A 21,583-nucleotide genomic window follows, 5' to 3' on the forward strand; every position below is an offset into this window, starting at 1 on the left:
CTTCAGTTCTGTTCCATCCTGCCCTTGGTCAGGTCAAAGGCTAAATACTATGAACCTGAGAAAGGTTTTCTCTATTATGACACAAACCTATCTGATGACAGTGGGTTTATAACCCACAGACTTCTTTTATAAAACTAGCTTGCTATATTATATATGGATATTTTGTAAAAAGAATAGTCTCCCTACCATGTATAAGGTCCCAAATTTCTGCCAGCCTATCCGTGTTCCTCTCTTTTTCCTCTTTCCTCTCCTTTAGCAGTTCTTGGGATCCAAAAAATCAAATCTGTTTTCTAAATATAGATGTAGATGTATCTTTCCTCCCGCTGGTTGGGGTATATCTGATTTTTTTCTTATTCCCCTTACCTTTCAATTTTAATTACCATGAAATCTTAAGTAAGGCAAATTCTGTCGATGCTTCTGTGAAGTTGGCCATGCTTATTCATAGAGATAAATTGAGTTGTAAATAGGAAATTGTATCGAGAGTTACCAGTAGTGAGTGGGAGAAAGGATATTACATTTTGGCTACAGGTGTCGCAAACTCAACTGAGGTAAAGTGTTGGGTTGATCAAATGATATGATAATAAATGGTCTGCATAGTTCTAGGTCAGTGACACTACTTTCCAAACTAATTAGATTGAAAGGGACATGATTGACACTTTAAAATGAGTTTGACATGTAAGCTGTATGGTCATCTCTGAAGCAGAGAGAGGCTGTTAACTAAACTGGCTCTCCAAGGAGTTGGGAAGGCAATGCAATTTTCTTTAGAGTATCTTTGCTTCTAGGTGATTGGGTGAAATAATTGAAATCTACTTGTTTTATACATTTGAATTTACTTATTACAGCCTTAACCTCTTATTTGCCATTTAATATTTACTTATTTTAAAGAATGCTCTCTCAGTCCAACCTGAATAGTGCGTATCAATCCAACTTGAAATAGCTTGTGGAATTTTTAGAAAATTTTTCATTATTTTCTTATTTTTAATACCACATCTGAAGTTATTTCTGATAGAAGAGGCAGCTTCTTTTTTTTTAAGATTATTATTTATTTGAGAGAGCATGAGTAGGGGGAGGGGCAGAGGGAGAAGGGAGCATCTTAAGCAGGCTCCACGCCCAGCACAGAGCCTGACACGGGGACTCAGTCCCACGACCCCAAGATCATGGCCTGAGCTGAAATCAGGAGTCAGAAGTTTAACCAACAGAGCCCCCCAGATGCCTCAGGAATACAGCTTTCTAAGTAACGTACAAAGGAACAGGAGAATCAATACTGTTGAAGAGAATTCTACTCTTCCCCTTTGTCTCCCTCTCTCTTTCAGTTCTTTGTGCGAGGGGGATAAGGATTAAAGATAATCCTGCTCTTGGGGCTCCTGGATGGCTCAGTGGGTTAAAGCCTCTGCCTTCAGCTCAGGTCATGATCCCAGGGTCCTGGGATCAAGCCCCGCATCGGGCTCTCTGCTCAGCGGGGAGCCTGCTTTTCTCCTCTCTCTCTGCCTGCCTTTCTGCCTACTTATGATCTCTGTCTGTCAAATAAATAAATAAAATCTTTAAAAAAAAAAAAGATAATCCTGCTCTTGATCATGAAATGTTTTCCAGATTGGAGTGGGGGTACGAGTCCTATGAAACACAAATGAAGAGGTCTAAATATATTGTAGAGTGTCCTATCCAGAACTTGGCCGGGAGGCTATAGAACTTAGCCGATTCTGTGTTTCTGGTATGGGGATTGCTCAAATCCAGATGAAAATTTCCTTGTTCCAGTTCATGTATATTCTCCAAATTAGGTGTCCTCATGTTTTTTGATGCTATTTAAAGTGGAACACTGACTTTCAGTTTTGAAGTTATGTTTCTTCTCTGGTAAATGTGCTGTAGCAAAACAAAAAAGGACAGAGCAGGCGGATAGCAAATGAAAGGACCAACATTGCGAGTGTGACCACTTGCTCGCTGGACAACTCGGGTTTCTCTGGGGCTGCTTTCTCTAGAAATTGGTTTGGAGGAGAAATCTTCCAAGTTAGTTTGGGTTCCAAGATTCTGTGATGCTGTTCTCCCAGCAGGACTGCTCCATTGCAGGGCAAGTTTCTTGCTCAACAGAATATGGGATTCCAGGCTGAGCAGAAATATAATACTTGCTGAATGGGACGGGGCAAGGGCAGGGATGGCATCTGGATTTCAGGAGCTCTGTACGTCAGAATGGTAGGTCTTGAACACTCGATTTAGGACACGAATAAAAATGGATAAAAATTATTCAAAAAATGAGGGCGCCTGGGTGGCTCAGTGGGTTAAGCCACTGCCTTCGGCTCAGGTCATGATCTCAGGGTCCTGGGATCAAGTCCTGCATCGGGCTCTCTGCTCAGCAGGGAGCCTGCTTCCCTCTCTCTCTCTCTGCCTGCCTCTCCGTCTACTTGTGATTTCTCTCTGTCAAATAAATAAATAAAATCTTTAAAAAAATTATTCAAAAAATGAGGGGCTTAATATAGTTTTCTCAGTTTTGTTTTTCTTTCTGTTTTACATTTTCTTCGATCTTTATTGTCTATGCCTGTTGCTCTCACAGTAAAATGAGCAAATGAATAGCAGAGTCTTACTCACCATAAACCTCAAATCAGCTAACCACAGTTTGACAATGTGTGTTTTTTCTGGACAAACATCCCTTGTGGTTATTTTTGGGTTGCACATGAATAATAGCGACAAGCAGAGGGGCATTTTTCTGACTCAGATGAATTAGATATTCAACTATTTCATTTTGCTTCAATAAGAGAAGTAGGGACCTCTTTGCTGACAAGTTTGGGAAAACTCTTGAGATGGGGGCTTCTCGCTGCCACAGAGCTAAAGACTCCCCCAGCCTTGGAATTGAGCCTGTGCGTTGGCAAGATCTCATGAACTCTAACCGTGGGTTAGCTACAGCGGGACTACAAGTAGAAATGCACACCATCGGTTCTCTTGCTGAGTTGTGTTGATTGGTCAGTTACTTCCTTCTGTGTTCCTGCTGCACTCATGTGATCTCCTTGCATCCTCCCCATAGCACTGTAAGTCCATCAACTCTATGTGATTTTTCTCATTGTAAATGAGGAAACTGAGGCACAGACAGGTCAGGGGAACCCACTGATAGCAGTTGGTATGTGGTAGAAAAGAGATTCAACCTCAGACATTCTGGCTCCACAGCCTGGGCTCCTAAGCACTGGTATTTTGCCTTCCTAGAGTTCCCTGAGATAAAAGTAATTTCTGGTCATTCCAACACTGCACCGTGTTGACCCGGTTACTTGTGGGTTAGGCAGGGATCTTTATATACATGTGCCTTTCCAACTAAAAGGAATTTGCACACTTTTGCCCTATGCTTGTTTTCCTTTCCCAGAAGCTGGATTCAGATGAGTCCATTTTGTTTTCTGATTTATCGTGGTGCCCAGCACAGTGGCTTCCTGGAGTTGCTGCCAGTTAGTGAGTGAGGCAGTGTTTTATCTCACACACCTTTATCCTACTCTTCCTTCAGACTGGCCTTGGAAAATAAATGTGTACTCATATTCATGAAAAAATTTCATTTTAAAAAGTGCCTTTTATGCAGTAGAGGAAAAAAAATACCCATGTTGGAGAACATTGTACTTTTTATTTAAAGGTTATTAAATAGGTAGATTCCTACTTGTTTTGTATAATTAAATATTTTCATACATACTTTAATTTTCTGATTGCATCACCCAGGTGGAGAGTTTTAAGACTAAATGTTTAAGATTCTTGACCTTTGCAATAATTATAATATGATTTAGTATCCTATAATATTCAAATTGCCAAGGGTTTTCATTAGACTCTCAGACACTTTTCATGTCCTAGGAATGGTGAATCCTAACATTTCAGGTGTGCCAATTAGAGCCCTGTATTTTTGTAAAAATTAAGAAGTTTCAACAAAGAGGTTTTTAGAACAGACTGCATGCCTTTTGGATTAAGGTGCCATTGTGTATGTACCTCCAGCTCCAGGAGCTCATTGAACAGAAATGTTGACTAAGACCATCTAGAGCCTTGTAGATGTGGTAGTACCTAGGATCTTTTTGTTTTGTTTTGCTTTGCTTTTTAAGATTTTATTTTTTTGAGAGTGAGCATAAGCAAGGGGAAGGTTACAGAGAGAGGAGCAGGGAGGCTAGCATGGGGCTGGATCCCAGGTCCCTGGATCCCAGGTCCCTGACCTGACCTGAAGTCACACGCTTAACTGAGCGAGCCACCCAGGCAGCCCAGATCCGTCTCGTTTTTTCTCACATGGATGCTCTGTGGCCTACTTTTCTTTTTTGTGGCCTACAGATTGGAACACAGATGCTGGACCAGTCTGCTTGGGTTCAAATATTGGCTTTACCGTTGTCTGATATGTCTTTGGGTAGGCTTTATGCCTCAGTATCTTAACTGTAAAATGGGGAGGTTATCGGTCCCTACTTAATAGAATTGTTGTGAAGCGGAGTCGCTGTCGAATTCCTTGGAGTTAGAATAGCAGTCTGGCCCAGATGGAAGTGTTTGATAATGACAAGGACAGCAGTGACACTTACGGAACTCATGGGGGTTAAGAATGTTAACTTCCTTGAGAAGGCAGTGGAGACTCAGTACATCGGGTAGAAGGAGAGACGTTCCAAGCTGAAGGGGTGTTGGGATTTACTGTGTTTTTTCCAGAAAACCATCAGCATCTCACTGTTCAAGTGGGAGTAGGAGCAGGGAGACTGGAAATGTGACAGTTGGCAAGTCCACACCACCCCTAGGACGTCCTGTTCCTCTGAAGCTTTCACACAGCTTCTCAGAAGGACATCATTTTATATCCAGTGTGCATCTCTTTGAAAAAAAGTCTTCTCTCCATAATGCAAAAACTCCATGGTTGTTTTTTTTAAAAAAACCAGATGCCTTAATATTTGTTCAACATGGCTACCTAGTAAGCACCCACACAGAGACTGCCTTTACCATCCTTTCATGTGTTAGAAATAACTACAACTTTAGCTTGTTGAGCTGGGATGCTACCAAGCTCTGTGAAGCCTTTGGATAGACCTAAACTCAGTCTTTGATTTTACTGGTTCTCTCTGCTTCCCTCTCTTCTAACTCTTCTGTTGGCTTCCTATCTTTTTAGACTCCGCCTCCTCCCCCTTTTCTATGTATTTCCCCTTGTTTTCATAGTGCAGTAGTTTTTCATGGTCTGTAGGAGAGGGACAGGGCATGGTAATCAGGAGGAGGACAATAGGCCTGCCTTGGAGACAGGCTGGGTGGGGCACACAGCCTTCAAAGGGGATTTAACCTAATTACCAGGACAGTTTGAAAAGGGCACAAGGTGCTCAGATAGGTCCTGCTGCCCCCTCCCCCCACCGACTTCCCCTAGCCTCCACTTTCCATCCTGCAGAAGACTCCGTGTGTTTGAAAGTATGCCTCTACTGCAATCCTTAGAGGTCTCTGTGTGTGTGGTTAGTGGCACGGCTAAATGCCCTTGTTGCTTCTCCCCCCCACCCAGCCTGGAATGTTCTCATAATTTTCTTCCGCCTTTTTGACCTGTGCACATTTTGTTCAGAACTCAACTTGGGCATCATCTCCTGAGGCCGTTGCGAGCTAATTGCCCCTCTTCTGTGTTCCTGCAGCACCTTCCCCATAGGTGAATGTATCCGCAAGGATACTCAAGTTTATCTGTCTTCCCGCACTAAAACCTAATCTCACTGAAGGCAAAGCTTCTGCCTTCTTCTAATTTCCAGCAGAGCCTAGAATCTGGCTTGTAGTCAGTGTTCAGCCGATGTTGAAGCAAATAAGGAGTATAAATCTGAGAACACAAGTACCTGTTCCTTAACATTTTATAGACATTATAGTTGAAACCTCAGAGTGGCTGAAATCATCAAGGGCGAAAATGTGGAGCCATAGGAGTACAAATATCTGAGGTCAGAGTGAGGCGAGAAGAAATTCCACTGAGGCAGGACTGGAACTCAGAACTTCTGTCTCTTACCCCCATCATTTCCTCATCATTCCTTGAGGTTTTCAGTCCACAACATGTTCCCAACTCCTAAAGCCAGAAAGAAAGGAAAAATTCAAATTGAATTGTTCATTTTCAGTTACATAATATAATAAATCTTATATTCATTTCCCCCCCATAAACATGTCAGTTTGGGCTGTAATTATAGAAGTACAAGTATTTTAGTGGACAAATAATGGGATTTTATGATATGACTATAGTGTTATAATCTGAGCTTCCAGAAACAAACTTTCTGTGGCTTTGGCAAAATATGTCCCTGCATTCCTCAAAATACTTAATTTGCTTGGATGATGTTTTGTTTTGTGCTGTTTTCTCAGGCACAGGGCCTTCCATTCCATGTCAAAATGATTGTGTGGGAGAAAGGTTTAGAATTCTGCTTTCCGAGGCAGTATTTGCCAGTCCAGTGGAAAACAGGCTTTTAGTAAATTTTACTGCTCAACTAACAAACTAAATGGAATAACAGTAATACAATGAGAGGGGTGTGTGAGCCAGGAAGGCCTGATCAAAGTTGACAGTGTCAAAGTATAAATCATTCTGCATATATAAACCATTTTGCTCACTTGAGATATTTAATCAGCTGTGTTTTTTTTTAATTGAACAAATTATCTATCCAAAGTATTTATAAATGGTAAGTGTGTCTTTAGGGTTAAATGCAAATATTTGAACACATGTCCTTTAGAGTTGAGAAAAATAGGTTAACTCTGTTATTTATGTTCTAGAGTAAATTATTCCCATACCCATCAGTTTGATGAGGAGCACAGGAAAGATTTTATAAAGTCCTGAAATACATATAACTTAACATTTGAAACACTTTAGATTGCTTCTTTAAAAAGAGCTGAACATGGATCAGGCGCCTGGGTGGCTCAGCGGGTTAAAGCCTCTGCCTTTGGCTCAGGTCATGATCCCAGGGTCCTGGGATCGAGCCCTGCATCGGGCTTTCTGCTCTGTGGAGAGCCTGCTTCCTCCTCTCTCTCTGCCTGCCTCCCTGCATACTTGTGATCTCTGTCTGTCAAATAAAAAATAATTTTAAAAGAATAAAAAATATAAGAGCTGAGCCCTTTGCAGGCCCAATGAAAGGAGAGAGAGAGGCCATCAGCTAGGTATGCATTTCACCTCCTTTACCTTTGGCTTTTGGGTTTTGCAGACAAGTTGCTTAGACCACTGCTCTAACAATTTAAATGAACTTAGCATTCACTCAGGAGGTGGGTGGAGAGGAAATGAAACAATGGAGATACAGATAGACTGGCCAGGAAGCTCTGGGGTGTGGGGTGGCAGAGTGAAGAGACTGTTCAGAAACCCAGCTTCAGAAGAATAGGCTCGATGGAAAAACTGAATAAATCTTACGACCCTATTAATACACCATCATTTTAATTTTTGCATTCGTAGTAAAAAATTTCAGTGGTGTTTTTAATAGGTCAGACAGCCCTGGGCAGTTACAGCAGCGAGGCTGTTCTGGGATAAATATTTGCAACCCTGTGACTTGTGTGGAAGGTGAGCACCGAGAACCCAAGGTTTTCTTCAGGGTGTCAGGATTAAGTGCTGGGTCCCAAGGTTAAAAGTGAGTAGAGCTGAACAGCAGTCAGACATCCATCCTAATGAGGACTGATCTTAGTTTTCTATTTCAATTAGTTGGGAAAATGAACAGAAATTAGGAAATCATGTGCAGCTCAGTGTAGTTTGAGGATGACCAGAAGTTGAGTTTTAGACATGTTGAATTTCAAATGATAATATACAATCCAAGAGTATTTGGAAATCCATGCTTGGAGCTTGGGAGGAGTTAAAACCAAGTATGCTAAATATAATACAGAATACAATGTCACAGAATACTGGACATTGTGAATTTGGATGAGTTTTCTTAAGAGACTGAAAAGAAAAGATCAGATGGCTGAAAGCTAAGTGATTCAGGGATCACTGGAGGCCAGCCAGTTTGGTGGGCTGGGAATGGGAGTTCAGCTTGTGTGCTTGGGAGGAATCCCATGGAAAGTTCAGACTTCTCTCCATAGGTGATGTCAAATAGAGAAAGTCAGAGTGAGGCCAAGACACTGAGAAGATAACCTACAGGAGAGGTCAGAGGCAAAGATAGGAGGATGATTATCTTGCTGAGGGGAAAAAAAAAAGGGAAAGGGTAGTGTCATGGAAAGAATGTTTTAGGAAAAGGCTGCATGGATAATTGACAGGTTCAGCAGGATGAATACTGAAATAATTCTGTTGGATTTCATTGTGGACGTCATTGGGTGACCTAATTGAGAGCCATTTCACGGAGCAGCCAGAATGATGGGGGCAGTGGAATGTTGAGGAAACACACTGATAACAATAGTTCTAGAAAGGCTATAGTCCAGAATGGGAGTGTGGGTCCAGGGAGGTTGTTTTGTTTTAAGAGGGGAAAGCTTTGAATGTATTCACATTTCAGTAGAAAGAATCTAGGAGAGAGGCAAAGTTTGACTATATAAAAAGGTAGTAACAATAACTTCTTGAAGAATTCAGCTCTTGAGTTCAGTTACCAAGCCAGACAACTGAGCGACCCAAGGAGCATTTACTGAATTGTTAACCTAGATGACTCTACTCTGTTGTGTGGTTGGTTAGTCTTAGAAGCCTTTTGAGTAACTTCTGTGGAATGGCTGGGTATGAGGAAATGTGACTTCAAGTGATTAAAAGCCTATCTCAAGCCCTCACTCCTACCTCATTCCAGGAACACTAACTGACATTTGAATGGAAGGTATGGACAGGGTGGGCAGTTAGGATTCTGTGTTCCAAATTTCTCTTTTATTTATTTTTTTTAAATATATTTTATTTATTTATTTGACAGAGGGAGATCACAAGTAGGCAGGCAGAGAGAGCAAGGGGTAGGCAGGCTCCCTGTTGAGCAGAGAGCCTGATGTGGGGCTTGATCCCAGGACCCTGAGATCATGGCCTGAGCCAAAGGCAGAGGCTTTAACCCACTGAGCCACCCAGGCACCCAAATTTCTCACTGTTATATTTTGGACAAGTTGATAGAAATTTAGAATTCAATTTAAATCATAGCTTATATACAAGTATATAAGTAGTATATATATATATATATATATATATATATATATATAGCATAAGGAAATACAACATCAACAAGTAAAAAAAACAGTTAAACAGTTACAAGAAAAGTATAGGAAAGATTAGTAAGGAAACTACCGCATAATCCAGAAAAATAGAAGACAGGTTAATTTTTAAATGTATGTAAAGTAAATTTATCTTTTAATGTGGCCTGCTCTTAACTGAATTACTACTGCAGGCAAAAGGTTGAAAAGGTTAGGACCTAACCTGTAATAAATTGGAATATTGATTATGATAGTCTCTTACACAGTGATTCATTTTTCGTTCATGGGCTTCTTTGAGAATCTGACAAAAGTTGTGATTCTTTTCCTCCAGTTTTTAAGAAAGATGGTAATGGAATCCTGTTATCTCTTTTGTTGTTCCCAGAAGTAAAGACATTGGACACCTTCAGACCTCTTACTCTAAAATCAAATGTCTCTAAGACATTTGAATAGCAAAGGGAGAGCAGATAATGGGAATGCTGATGAGCTATTGTTAGGGTTTTGAACAGATGAAGGACGTGATCTAACTTACCATTTTTAAGCATTACCTGCCTCTGGTGCAGAGTCCACTATAGGCCCATGAGGGCTGAAGGTGGAGGCCTGCCTTGTGTCTCCCACAGTAATTCAGATGGAAGAAGTAATTCAGGTTGGACCAGGGCGGCAGTGGTGGAGGTGGTGAGATATTGCACAGGAAAGTATTTTGAAGGCCAGACTAAGTTACTGAATGCTAAGATTTCAGTGTGAGAGACAAAGTTAAGGATGACTCCATGTTTTTGTGGCCTAAGCAGTCTCAAATAATGAGTTCTCATTAATGGAGATGAGAAGGCTACCTGATGAACAGGGTTTCATTGGTGGGGGAAGATAAGGATTTTAGTCATGGCCATAGATCTGAGATACCCTTTATTTAAGTGGGGATGTGAAAGGAGGAGTTGAATTCAGAGGAATGGTCGGCAGCCCGAGAGATGTATTTTATGAGCCATCATAGACTCATATAAGGTATAGAATGTTCGGTGGACTGCATCCCCTAGGGCTGGGGTTCTCAGCCCTGGTACCTGGGTATCTGGAGTAAGAGATTCTGGGCAAAAAATATAGGAAGTAAATTATCACTCTCTGGGTTTGCCCCAAGAAATTCTAATTCATCTGGAATGCAGTAGGGGTGGCTTAGTTATCAGTGTCCTTTAGAAGCGCCCCCACAGGATTTCAATATGCATGCCAAGTTAAGAACTACTGCACAGGATGCAGGAGCCCTGGACTGCTCTTATATAGAGAGGTCAGAAAAGGAAGAGGAACCATTAAAAAAAAAAAAAAATGATGAGTAACTGGTGATGGAGAAGGCACCATGAAAGAGGGACAGCTTGGAAACCAAATGACCCTTGACATTGACCTGTGAGGGTCATTGGTGACCTTCATGCTTTTGGTGTTGTGATGGGGACAAAAGTCTGATTGAAGATGGTTCTAAAGAGAATGGAAAGAGAGGAATTAAAGATGGCAAGTCTAGCCTATTCTCGTACGAGGAATTTTACTGAAGGAGAATGTTTTTAGAAATGGGAGATATTGGTTGCTTGTTACTGATAATGAGCTACTTAAGGTGAGAGAAGGATGTCCTGGCGTAGGAGAGAGGGAGGAGCTCTGTTACAAAGTGCCTTAGGTTGTAGTTAATGATATATGTATGTATATTACATTCTTCACAGGTTCTACTTATTTGTTTTTTAAAAGATTTTATTTATTTGACAGAGAGAGAGATCACAAATAGGCAGAGAGGCAGGCAGAGAGAGGGGGGGAAGCAGGTTCTCTGCTGAGCAGAGACCCCCCCCCCCAATGCAGGGCTCGATCTCAGGACCCTGAGATCATGACCTGGGCCGAAGGCAGAGGCTTAACCCACTGAGCCACCCAGGTGCCCCCTTCACAGGTTTTACAGTGTTAAAAGAAAGCAGGCAGGTGCTATAAGGTGATCTTACCAAGTGTCTGCTACAAATAAGCACTGTACTACTGCGGGCCCTATACACTGAGCCGGGTATCTCTCAGGTGACCAGTAGGATGTGGCATAGATTTGCAGTTTTGGAAACCTTCCACTTTAAGAAAATATTTTATCATTTGGAATGATGCTAATTATGATAAAAGTTTCCATTCGTTTTAGAGGGATTTCAAAGAATTATTTCATAGTTACAATAATAGCCCTAGACACTGCGTAATACTACAATTCTCAAAGGGGGAAGTTTTTGGGAAAAGATACAGAATGTGCAGGATGTTTTGAATCTTCTGACAAAAACTGGCTGATGACTCATGAGTCTCTTGCAATTTGTTAAGTATACAGAGGGAAAATAGAATCAAAGTATTGCTCACTGGATATAATTTTTGTCTTCAAATATCAGAGGTGACAACTCACAGCAAAACTTTATCTCAGATGCTCACAATAAATCAAGACATTTTTATTTCACTTCAACCTAAAGTTTACTTTAGCTATAGTATTAGCGTTGTAAAAAAAAAAATTGTTTCTGAAGGTTTGAAGAATAAAAATATTTAAATAAGCTAATGAACTGAAGATAATACTGATGTGTAATCCATACTTTAATTTATGTCCAAATGTCCTGTGGTCTCTCCACTGACATCTGGAAGAAAGAGAAAATTCAAAATGTTAAGTTTAACTGGGTTATATTCTTTTTCCTCTGACTTCAACTAAATCCATTTTTGATGAATACTATATTGTGTATTTTTTGTCTTGGTGTCTTCATAGATTTCCTGGGGTCTTTTTGCCCTATGTTGTATTATGTTCTTTGAATTCTTAACTTTGTTTGCCTGCACTGTCATCTCGATCTACTTAAAAAAAAAAAAAATCTATTGTTTCACTGTCAAAATACACACTAAAATGTTTAAGAATAGAGAGCTGCAGTTTTGGGGGGAAATTAAAAAAAGGTGGTGCTGAAGGAACAGGAACAAAAGGGTGTCCTTCATCTCTAGGAATAGGTCTGTTTTGTCCCTAGAGAAGCTTCTATCTTTGCAGATCTGGCCTGCAAGCCAAGTTTTGTCTCAGTTGAGCTGTTACTCAAAAGTACACGTTACCATAGCTTTCTCCATCTGCCTCTCTTTCTCATCACCCACCCCCCCGCCCCCCGATCTGTCTTTCCCCTCATTTTTCTGTCTTTCTCCCCAACTCAGAACTTTTGCATGATTTCACTGAAGAACTTATTGCTATTTAGAAGAACCCAAATGGCAGTGACTTCAAAGTGATGTTTTAAGAGTATTTTCTAATAAGTTTATTCTTAGCTTGTATATTTGTGAGTTTGGGTATATGGAGATTTTCAGAGCTATTTCTTTTAAGCTGAGACCCACTTTTTTTTTTTTTTAAATAATCATTTATTTTTCTAGATTGAATTAAACTCTGGTGATATTTGAGTTGTCTTTCAGGGTACATAGTTACTTCACTGGAGTTACACAGGGACATTTGAGAATGTAATTTTAAAAGATCAATTGAAGTAACACAGAAATATATATAGTTTCTCTTAGAAATGTTTTCACTAATACCAATATATAGTGTTAAACTAGAGTTTTTGAGGACCTTTTGTAATTAATTTGTATAATTCTCAATTAATATAGTATAAAATAGGGTAGAGGAGGAGCTGATAGTACAAATTTGCCTTATTTCTGAAAAAATCTTGAAAGGCATTAATTTTTTCTTATATAGAAGGTTTAAGTTGAATACAGTAGAAAGCTTTTTGAAAGATTCACTTAGGATCCTCCAGTTGAGGGGTTCCTAGTTTTGGAGAGGTCTGTGACTTTCACTTAACTTCTATACTTGAAATCTAGCATTTCCTTCATTTATAAATGGAAGTAATAAACTTCAGTAGCATTAATAGTACCTCTGACTCTGTCACTGATATTTTCATATCCTATTACCATTGTGGCAGAAATCCTGAAATATTGTATATGCTAATCACTACTGTAAAATTATAGTAGTTCTCAGATGACCGCAGAATCTTGTTATTGATGTGCGAGAAAAAACACATACTTAACAATACTTTTATTCTACTTTTCTTTTTTTTTTTTTAAGATTTTATTTATTTATTTGACAGAGAGAGATCACAAGTAGGCAGAGAGGCAGGTAGAGAGAGAGAGAGAGAGAGGAGGAAGCAGGCTCCCTGCCTAGCAGAGAGCCCTATGCGGGACTTGATCCCAGAACCCTGAGATCATGACCTGAGCCGAAGGCAGAGGCTTAACCCACTGAGCCACCCAGGTGCCCCTTTTTATTCTACTTTTAATAACTATTTCAACATAATTGGTTTCCTATGAAATCATTTCTGTTTTATACATTTAAAAATCTTTTGTCCATGGCATGCAAAAAAACAAAAAGTACTCTACCCTCCTTTGCTACATCCTAAGCATTCTTTGTAGCATAATTTCCTTCGTAATCCTGCATTTCTGTGTGTGGTTTTCATAATGCAGAGAATGCAGATTTTTTTAATAGCTTTATTTTGGCTCACATGAAATTGGAATAAGTGTAAAAGACATATCCAAATTTCCACCTTGAAAAACTGTTAAATAGTAAGTAGCCGTTGTTCTCACGTTTACCTTTTCATGCATACTTTTGTAAAATTATTTGTTTTCTAACGGAGCATAGTCTACGATATTGGGATACAGAGGCATGGAGAAAATTATTTCTGTGGTTTTGCATGTCACAATTTGGGTCATGTTAACTCTCCATAAAAAATACAGGAGAAAACAGAAGAAACATATCAAAAGTCAACAACCTGGTGAGAATTTTGTTTCCGGGGTCTCAGAGAAATCTTCCTAAGAGGTTTTAACTGATGTGTAACAACAGTGTGGCTTCAGGCCCTCTTCCCAGCACAGGACCCTGGTAGTTTGCACTGGCTTCCCTGCTTCTTGTACACTTGACCGAAGCGAAAATGTCAGGTGGTGGACGTTGGCTCGGGAGGTAGCGGAGGCAATTAGAAGAAAATATGGAATAATTAGAAAACAGTTTGCTCAGGTAAGTTAATGATATTCCTTCCTTTGACAGGGAAAATTATTCATACAAATAAATAGTAGTCTCCTGAAAGATTGAAAAATCCAGGAATTGGGGGGAAATGTGAAGATAATTGAAAGAAAAGAGCAAAATGGATTAATACGCTAGTTTCCCAAAGACATATTAAACCTGCCTAAATTTCTACTCTGAATTCTCTTGGGAAATCAAAGTGGAAGAACTGGACCTCTTGGGGAATAATATCCTCATAACATAACATAATTTAAAGTTGACACTAGACGCTGAAGTTTGTTTTTTTTTTTTTCCTAATAATTATGCTCAGTGAGGGATGCAGAAATTGCATTTTGGAATGACAGAAGAGCAGTTCTTTTAGAAAGAACTTTTCAGTGTCTGTGGTAGCTCTCTCTCGGAAAACGTGTTCTGTGGAGTGACAGGAGAAGATGAAGTAAAACCAAAAGTCATCTCCGCCTCAGGCCATACAAATGAATTTCATAAAGTCAACAGGTATTTAAGGATTTGCCCTGTGCCTAGGCTTGGGTACGAGAGTGTGTAGAGCAGTCCCATTTTATTTCTTAATCTAGTGCTTTGGGTTATTCGGTCACTTATTTCTGACTAAAAGTGTAATTTTTTACAACGTATGAACATACTAGCTCTTGAACCCCAGTGGACTCCATTATATGTGTGTGTGTGTGTGTGTAAATATGTATATGTGTGTGTATGTATATGTATGTAAATATGTGTATGTATGTATTTGTATGTAATAAAATCAGGCCTCCCAAATATCATTTTCCTAACTGATACTTATATCCCTTGCTAAACCTCCTAACTTGCTTAAGATCCTGGCCTTCTGGCATACCTGCCTTTCAGAACCAAAATCCAGACTTTTTCAACTTCTCTCCATACCAGCTGGTATGGAGAGAAGTTGAAACCTCCATAAAAATCACCATCATGACCCATGTGTGTTCTTGGGTCTCAACTGGATTTTCAGAATCCCTCAGCAGACCTTTGGTGTGCCCTTCATTCATTCAACATCACCAAGCTTGTGCAGGGGCAGGCACACTGTTGGGGACTGGGACACCGCAGTGGACTGTGCAGACAAGCAGACCTGCTCTCTCTGTTTTCCACAATGGCTGCTCTATTCTGTTGCCACTCTCTTGAAATGAAATTCTCGGAAGCTTTCCCTCACTCTCCAGGGGCAGAAGACGCTTTCTCTGCATAGATTTCTTGAAAGGATATCTGCATTTGCTGTCTCTACTTCCTCATTTATTAATTACTCCTCTTCCAACTGCTCTTCAGTTTCCCTGTCACATCACTGAAATGTCTCTGGCTAAGCACCGTATTTGACACAATCTCTTTGAAATCTTTTATTGCTTCCATGTCCCTTCCATTCCCTGGAGTTTCTACATCCTTAGTAAGTCCGCAGTTTTTCTCAAATGATGTCATTCTCTCTGGACAACTTCATAATTTCATTTGTTATAAGAATTTCAGCCACAAGTGGCTTCCTACCCTGGATCTGTCTGTCTCTTACACTCTAGGTCAGTGTCTCCATTCTTGTCCAAATGTCCACCTCTTGGACATTCCCATTTGAGTATCTTCAGACTACCATGTCTATTATTTTTAAGTAGGTTCCTTTAAGTAGTTTCCATGACCAGTGAGGAGCCCATGGCCAGTGTGGAGCCCAGTGTGGGACTTGAACTCACAAACCTGAGATAAAGATCGGAGCTGAGATCAAGAGTCAGACGCTTAACTGACTGAGCTACCCTGACACCTCCCCAAAGTATTTTAAACCACACTATTTTTCTTTCCATGTTTCTTTCTTGGTAAATGGCTCCAGAAACCAGGAAGTCATACTTCACTATTTCCTAACCATCACTGCCTCATCTGTTGTCTTATCAACTCCTACGAATCCAAGGACCCCCATTATATTCCTTGAAGTCACCTTACCTGACCCTCCTGACACCATATTATTATCGTTGATGTTGCTCCTGCCTCCTCCTTTCCAAAATGGAAAATTGAGGGTTTTCTCTGCCCCAACAATGTTGAGCCACTTGCATGTCTAAAACTATCTTGTTCTTCGTGTGCCTCTGAATAACCTCCGGACCACCTGGAGCCACCTTTACCTTCTCTTCACCCAGCACATGCCCTCGGCTCCCCTGCTTCTGGGGCTTAGCCAGCTTGGGGCCCGCACATACTCAGCATTCATTTCCTTTCCACTGTACTTAGACTGCTGTGTGAAGCCAAGTAATGGCTCTGTTCAAGGCCAAGGAAAGACCCTGAGCTAGACTTTCACAGACATCTTGTAACCGGAAAGAATCTGGAGATCATTTTCATCTGCATTATATGCATATAGACACTGAGTGAAATGATTTGTTCAAGGTCATTTAGCCAATTAGTGACAGAGTCAAGACAAGTCAAGACTTAGAAAATAGAATGTCATTTCCTGGTTGCTAGAAGCCTCACCAAACCCAAACAGACAGACAAACACCACAGACACTTGTGGTATTCCTTCGAGTCGTTCTGGCATTGCTGGCCTGAATGGGCAGCCTAGGTAATGAACTGTGACTCAGGGAAACCTCAGTGGGGTTGGGGGGTTGAGGGGGGTGAAGTGCAGAGCAGCGAGAGGCAGCACAATAAGAGGTTCTTTTTTTTTTTTAATCATCTTTTCTATGATTTAAAATAACGAGGCTACACAAATTTTTTTGGATGAGAAAACCAGGTTTGTCAGTATTAGGGGCCTTGCAAACAACATGTTCATGGATTTTCTTGGCTCTGAAATTGTTTGTACACTAAATTAAGGTGGAGGTATTTATACCTTATAATTTCAATGTCATGCTGTCCTGTTCATCTGAGGCTTAAAAAAAAACAAAAAACAAAAAACAAATGGTATTAATAGATAACATGGGTGGAGAGGGAGGGATGTGGAAAGAGTAACAATGCCATCATTGATTCACAAATTAATTCCATAAATAACAGGATTTACCTCCTGTGCACTGCTTTGAAATGTGCTTTGGTGTCTCATTTCACTAGGCTTTTGCTCTTCTTCCTGCCTGGAGTGTCTGTCAGACTGCTGTGTCTCTTTGGTTGGGGCCTGGCTCTTCTATCAGGAGGGGGGAGCACATCCTGAGCCTTCTCAGGGCAAGACTATTCTTGCCTGTAGGAGGCCCCTCCCCCTGCCGGAGCTGCAGTCCTGCCTCCCTAGGAGATTGCAGGAACAGGAACTGCCAGGGCCTCTCAGCCCTTTGGATCACAGAGGGGCAGGGGCCTGATCCCAGCCCTGTGAACACTGTCAGCTTCTGTGTGTGTGTGTGTGTGTGTGTGTGTGTGTGTGTGTGTGTGTGTGTGTGTGTCCCCACAAGATCTTATGTCATGAGTAAGCTGGCCCATTCTGGGGGTTCAGTAATAGGCTAATAATGGGTGACTAAGCATCTCCAGATGGCAGTGTCAGATTCTGAACTCACCTCCTCCCGTGAACACCCCAAATCTACAGCTACATCTGGAACTATTTCTTCTGAAAAGGACCTGCAAACTAGCTGTGTATCCTTCCCATCTGGCAAGGAAAAAAAAAAAAACCCACATCCAAAGCAAGCAGGAGAGCCTGAGGCTATCCTGCAGTGAAGCTCACTCTGGCGCAGTGATGCATGCTTAGGAGGGAACTCAAAACCTGGAGCTTCTCCCACATTCAGCACCCTAACCTTTAAGACTGCATCTGATGGATGAGCTCCCGAACATCTAGCTTTTAAATCAACGGTGCTTGCATCCCCAAGACCCAAAAGAAGACTATGCTGAACTGAGGAAAGGCTATTAATGGGCATGTGCTCTTGGACCCACAGGCCCCATGGCCCAGAATAGAGGCAGCTGATTGACAGCTTAGATGTAAACCTTAAGATAGGCAAATACTCTTTAACATAACCAAGGGTCAGTAAGGGGGCAGACATCTAATTTAACACACCTGTAGGGGTATTCTAGGGTACTGTGAGAACTGAAGCTGGTAGGTACTACCTTAGGGAGGTTGCTTTCCCTCTGCCTCCTGCCAACTAAATGGCTGTAATCTTCTCCAGAAACCTCACGGTGGGGTCACTGTCTTTGTCATCTAGACTGCCAATGAACTTATACATGTGTCTGATGCCCAAGGACACCACTGGATTGTCTAGCTCTGGTGGACAGCAGGGACTGTGTTCCTGGGTCCCACAGACTGACACAGGAGAGACTGTTCTTGGCCAGCTGCCACTCTTAGGGCACTGTACAGATAGCAGACTGAAACACAGCTCTAGTGTTTCTGCAAGAGGGGCTATTTGCTTAACATGAGCTTAGACTTTGGGCAGGCTTCAGGTGGGGCATATATCTAGGGGCCTGCTGATACGGACTCCACAGGCCTGTGCATGCTTTCTTCGAGCTCCCCTTATGCCTTGTTCCAGATTACCAGTATCCTTCCAAAAGGAACTTGCATACCCACCTGCTATGCTGATTTTTGTAACTTCCACCCAGTGGACACCTCTAGATTGCCTAGCTGTGGAAGGTAGTGGGAGTCATACTTGCAGTCCTACAGGATTATGTATGTTTGCATACTTTAAAAGCTGCTGTTGTGTGTGTTGGTGGGGGGAGGGCGAGTCTGTCTTTGAAACAGTTTGAGTCTAGGTGCTGACTGAGATCCTTTCTTTTGGAACATGGATAACTTTTAGCATACTCTCAACCACTGGGAGCCACTGAAAATAAAGTAGGCTATTGGACAATACAAAGGTTTGAGAGACAACCAAGAGCTAGGGTAGGATTGAACAATAAGATTTATCTGCTACACAAAGCCACTCTACTTCTTCATACTGGGCAAGGTGGCTGTTTGATCTAATGCATAGAAGCCAACATAGAGAGTCAAGAAAAATGAATAAGGAGTATGGTTTAAAAGAAAGAATAAGACAAAACCTAAGAAAAAGTTCTTAAGCAGTTTACCTGACAGAGTTCAAAATAATAGTAATAGTTTTAAAGATGTTCACCAAACTTGGGAGAAGAAAGAAATATATAAAATTACCAAATGGAAGTCACAGAGCTGAAGAATACAAAACCAAACTGAAAAATATGCTTAGAAGGATTCAGCAGCAGACTATATCTGAAGCAGAAGAAAAAAATCCGTGAACTCAAAAACAGGGTAGTGGAACTCACCTCATCAGAGCAATAGAAAGGAAAAAAAAAATTGGGTAGGATAGCTTAAGGGAGTTAGGTGACATCAAGTGGGCCAATATTCACATTGAAGGGATCACAGAAGGAGAAGAGAGAAAGGGGCAAAAAAGTTAGTGATGGCTGAGAATTTTCCTAACCCCGTGAAGAAAACAGACATCCAGATACAGGATGCTGAGAAATTTCCAAATATAATGAACCCAAGGAGACTCACACCAAGACACATTATAATAAATATGTCAAAAGCTAAAGAGGAGAGAATCTTAAAAGCAGGAAGAGAAAAACAACATACATACAAGGGAATCCTCTACAGACTATACTTGGATTTTTCAGCAGAACCTGTGCAGGACAGAAGGGAGTGGCATGATATATTTCAAGTGCTGAAAGAAGAAAAACTCACAACCAAGAACACTCTCCAGCAAAGCTGTCATTCTCGATTTTAGGAGAGAGCGTTTTCCAGACAGACAAAAGCTAAGCCTGCCTTACAGTAAACGTTAAAGGGACTTCGTTAAGCTGAGGTAAAAGGGCACAAATGAGCAACAGAAACACATATGAAAGTACAGATCTCAGTGGTAAAGGTAAATATACAGTAAAATTCAGAATAATGTAAACATGGCAGATCAATCACTTACAAAGGTAGTATGAAGTTTATAAAAATAGTAAAACTACAATAAGTAGTTAAACATATAAAATGTGACATCAAGGAAGAGGGGAAAGTAAAAATATAGAGCTTGAGAATGCATTAAAACAAGTTATAAACTTAAAATAGACTGTTAGAAATGTTATTATATATAAGCCTCTTCCTAACAACAAAGCAAAAACCTAGGGCAGATACACACACAAAATGTGGAAAAGAGATTAATCTTAGCATACCACTGTAGAAAATCTTAAGTTATAAAGGAAGAGAGCAAGTGAAAGGAAGAAACAAAAGAGCTACAAAACAGCCAAAAAAAAAAAATTTTTTTTTTACAAATGGCAGTCAGTATATGCCTATCAATAATCAACCTTAAATGGATTAAATTCTTCTATTAAAAAGGCTGAATGAGGGGCGCCTGGGTGGCTCAGTGGGTTAAGCCTCTGCCTTCAGCTCAGGTCATGATCTCAGGGTCCTGGGATCGAGCCCCACATCCGGCTCTCTGCTCAGCGGGGAGCCTGCTTTCTCCTCTCTCTCTCTGCCTGCCTCTCTGCCTACTTGTGATGTCTCTCTCTCTCTCAAATAAATAAAATCTTAAAAAAAAAAATGGTTGAATGAAAACACAAGATTCATCTATGTGCTCCCTACAATAGACCCACTTCAGATGTAAAGTCACACAGACTAAAAGAGAAGGGATGGTAAACAATCTTCCATGCAAATTGAAATCAAAAGAAAGCTGGAGTAAGTGTATTTAGATCAAGCAAAATAGTCTTTAAAATAAGGACTCTAAAAAGAGACAAGAGAAGCACATACTGATAAGGGGGGCAATACAACAAAAGGATATAACATTTTAAATAATTTAAGTACCCACATAGGAACACCTGAATATGTAAAGCAAATATTTACAGACCCAAAAGAAGAAATAGCAATACACTAATAGTACAGGACTTTAATACCCCCCTTTCATCAACAGATAGATCACCCAGATAGAAAATCAATAAGGACACATTGTCCTTAAGCAGATCATTAGACCAGATGGACTTAATATACACAGAACATTACACCCAAAAGTAACATGGAATATTCTCCAGGATAGAGCATGTTAGGCCACAAAATAAGCCTAAATCAATTTAAAAAGATTAAAGTCAATATTCAGCATCTTTTCTAACCATAGTTGTCTTTAATTAGAAATTAATTACAAGGGGTGCCTGGGTGGCTCAGTGGGTTGAAGCCTCTGCCTTCAGCTCAGATCATGATCCCAGGGTCCTGGGATCAAGCCCCACATCAGGCTCTCTGCTCCGCAGGGTTCCTGCTTCCTCCTGTCTCTCTCTGCCTCTCTGCCTACTTGTGATCTCTGTCAAATAAATAAAATATTTTTTAAAAAATCAATTACAAGAAAAATGGAAAATTTACAAATAATGTGGAAATTAAACAGTCTATTGAACAACCACTGGGTCAAAGGAGAAATCAAAAAATGCCCTCAGAATATGAAAACAGAAGTACAACATAACAAAAATAATGGATACAGCAAAAGCAGTTCTAGCAGGAAAGTCCATAATGATAAGTACCTATCTCAAGAAACAAGAAAAAATCTAAAACAACCTAACTCTATACCTCAAGGCATTAGAAAAACAAATGAAGACCAAAGTTGGTAGAGTGGAAGTAAATGAAGTAGAGGCTTAGAAGACAATAGAAATGATGAATGAAATCAAGAGCTGCTTCTTTGAAAAGATAAGCAAAATTGGTGAACCTTTAAATTCACAAAAAAAGCAGAC

The 21,583-nt window shown here is 40.5% G+C and overlaps 1 protein-coding gene across 1 annotated transcript in view; it reads left to right on the top strand.

Moving 5' to 3' along the window:
- The window catches only part of MDFIC (MyoD family inhibitor domain containing), a 90,866-nt gene that overhangs the window by 54,337 nt on the left and 14,946 nt on the right, over positions 1 to 21,583 (top strand). The gene's annotated exons all lie outside the window — the stretch shown is intronic.

This window comes from Neovison vison, chromosome 4, assembly GCF_020171115.1.
Source record: "Neovison vison isolate M4711 chromosome 4, ASM_NN_V1, whole genome shotgun sequence".
Lineage (NCBI taxonomy): Eukaryota > Metazoa > Chordata > Mammalia > Carnivora > Mustelidae > Neogale > Neogale vison.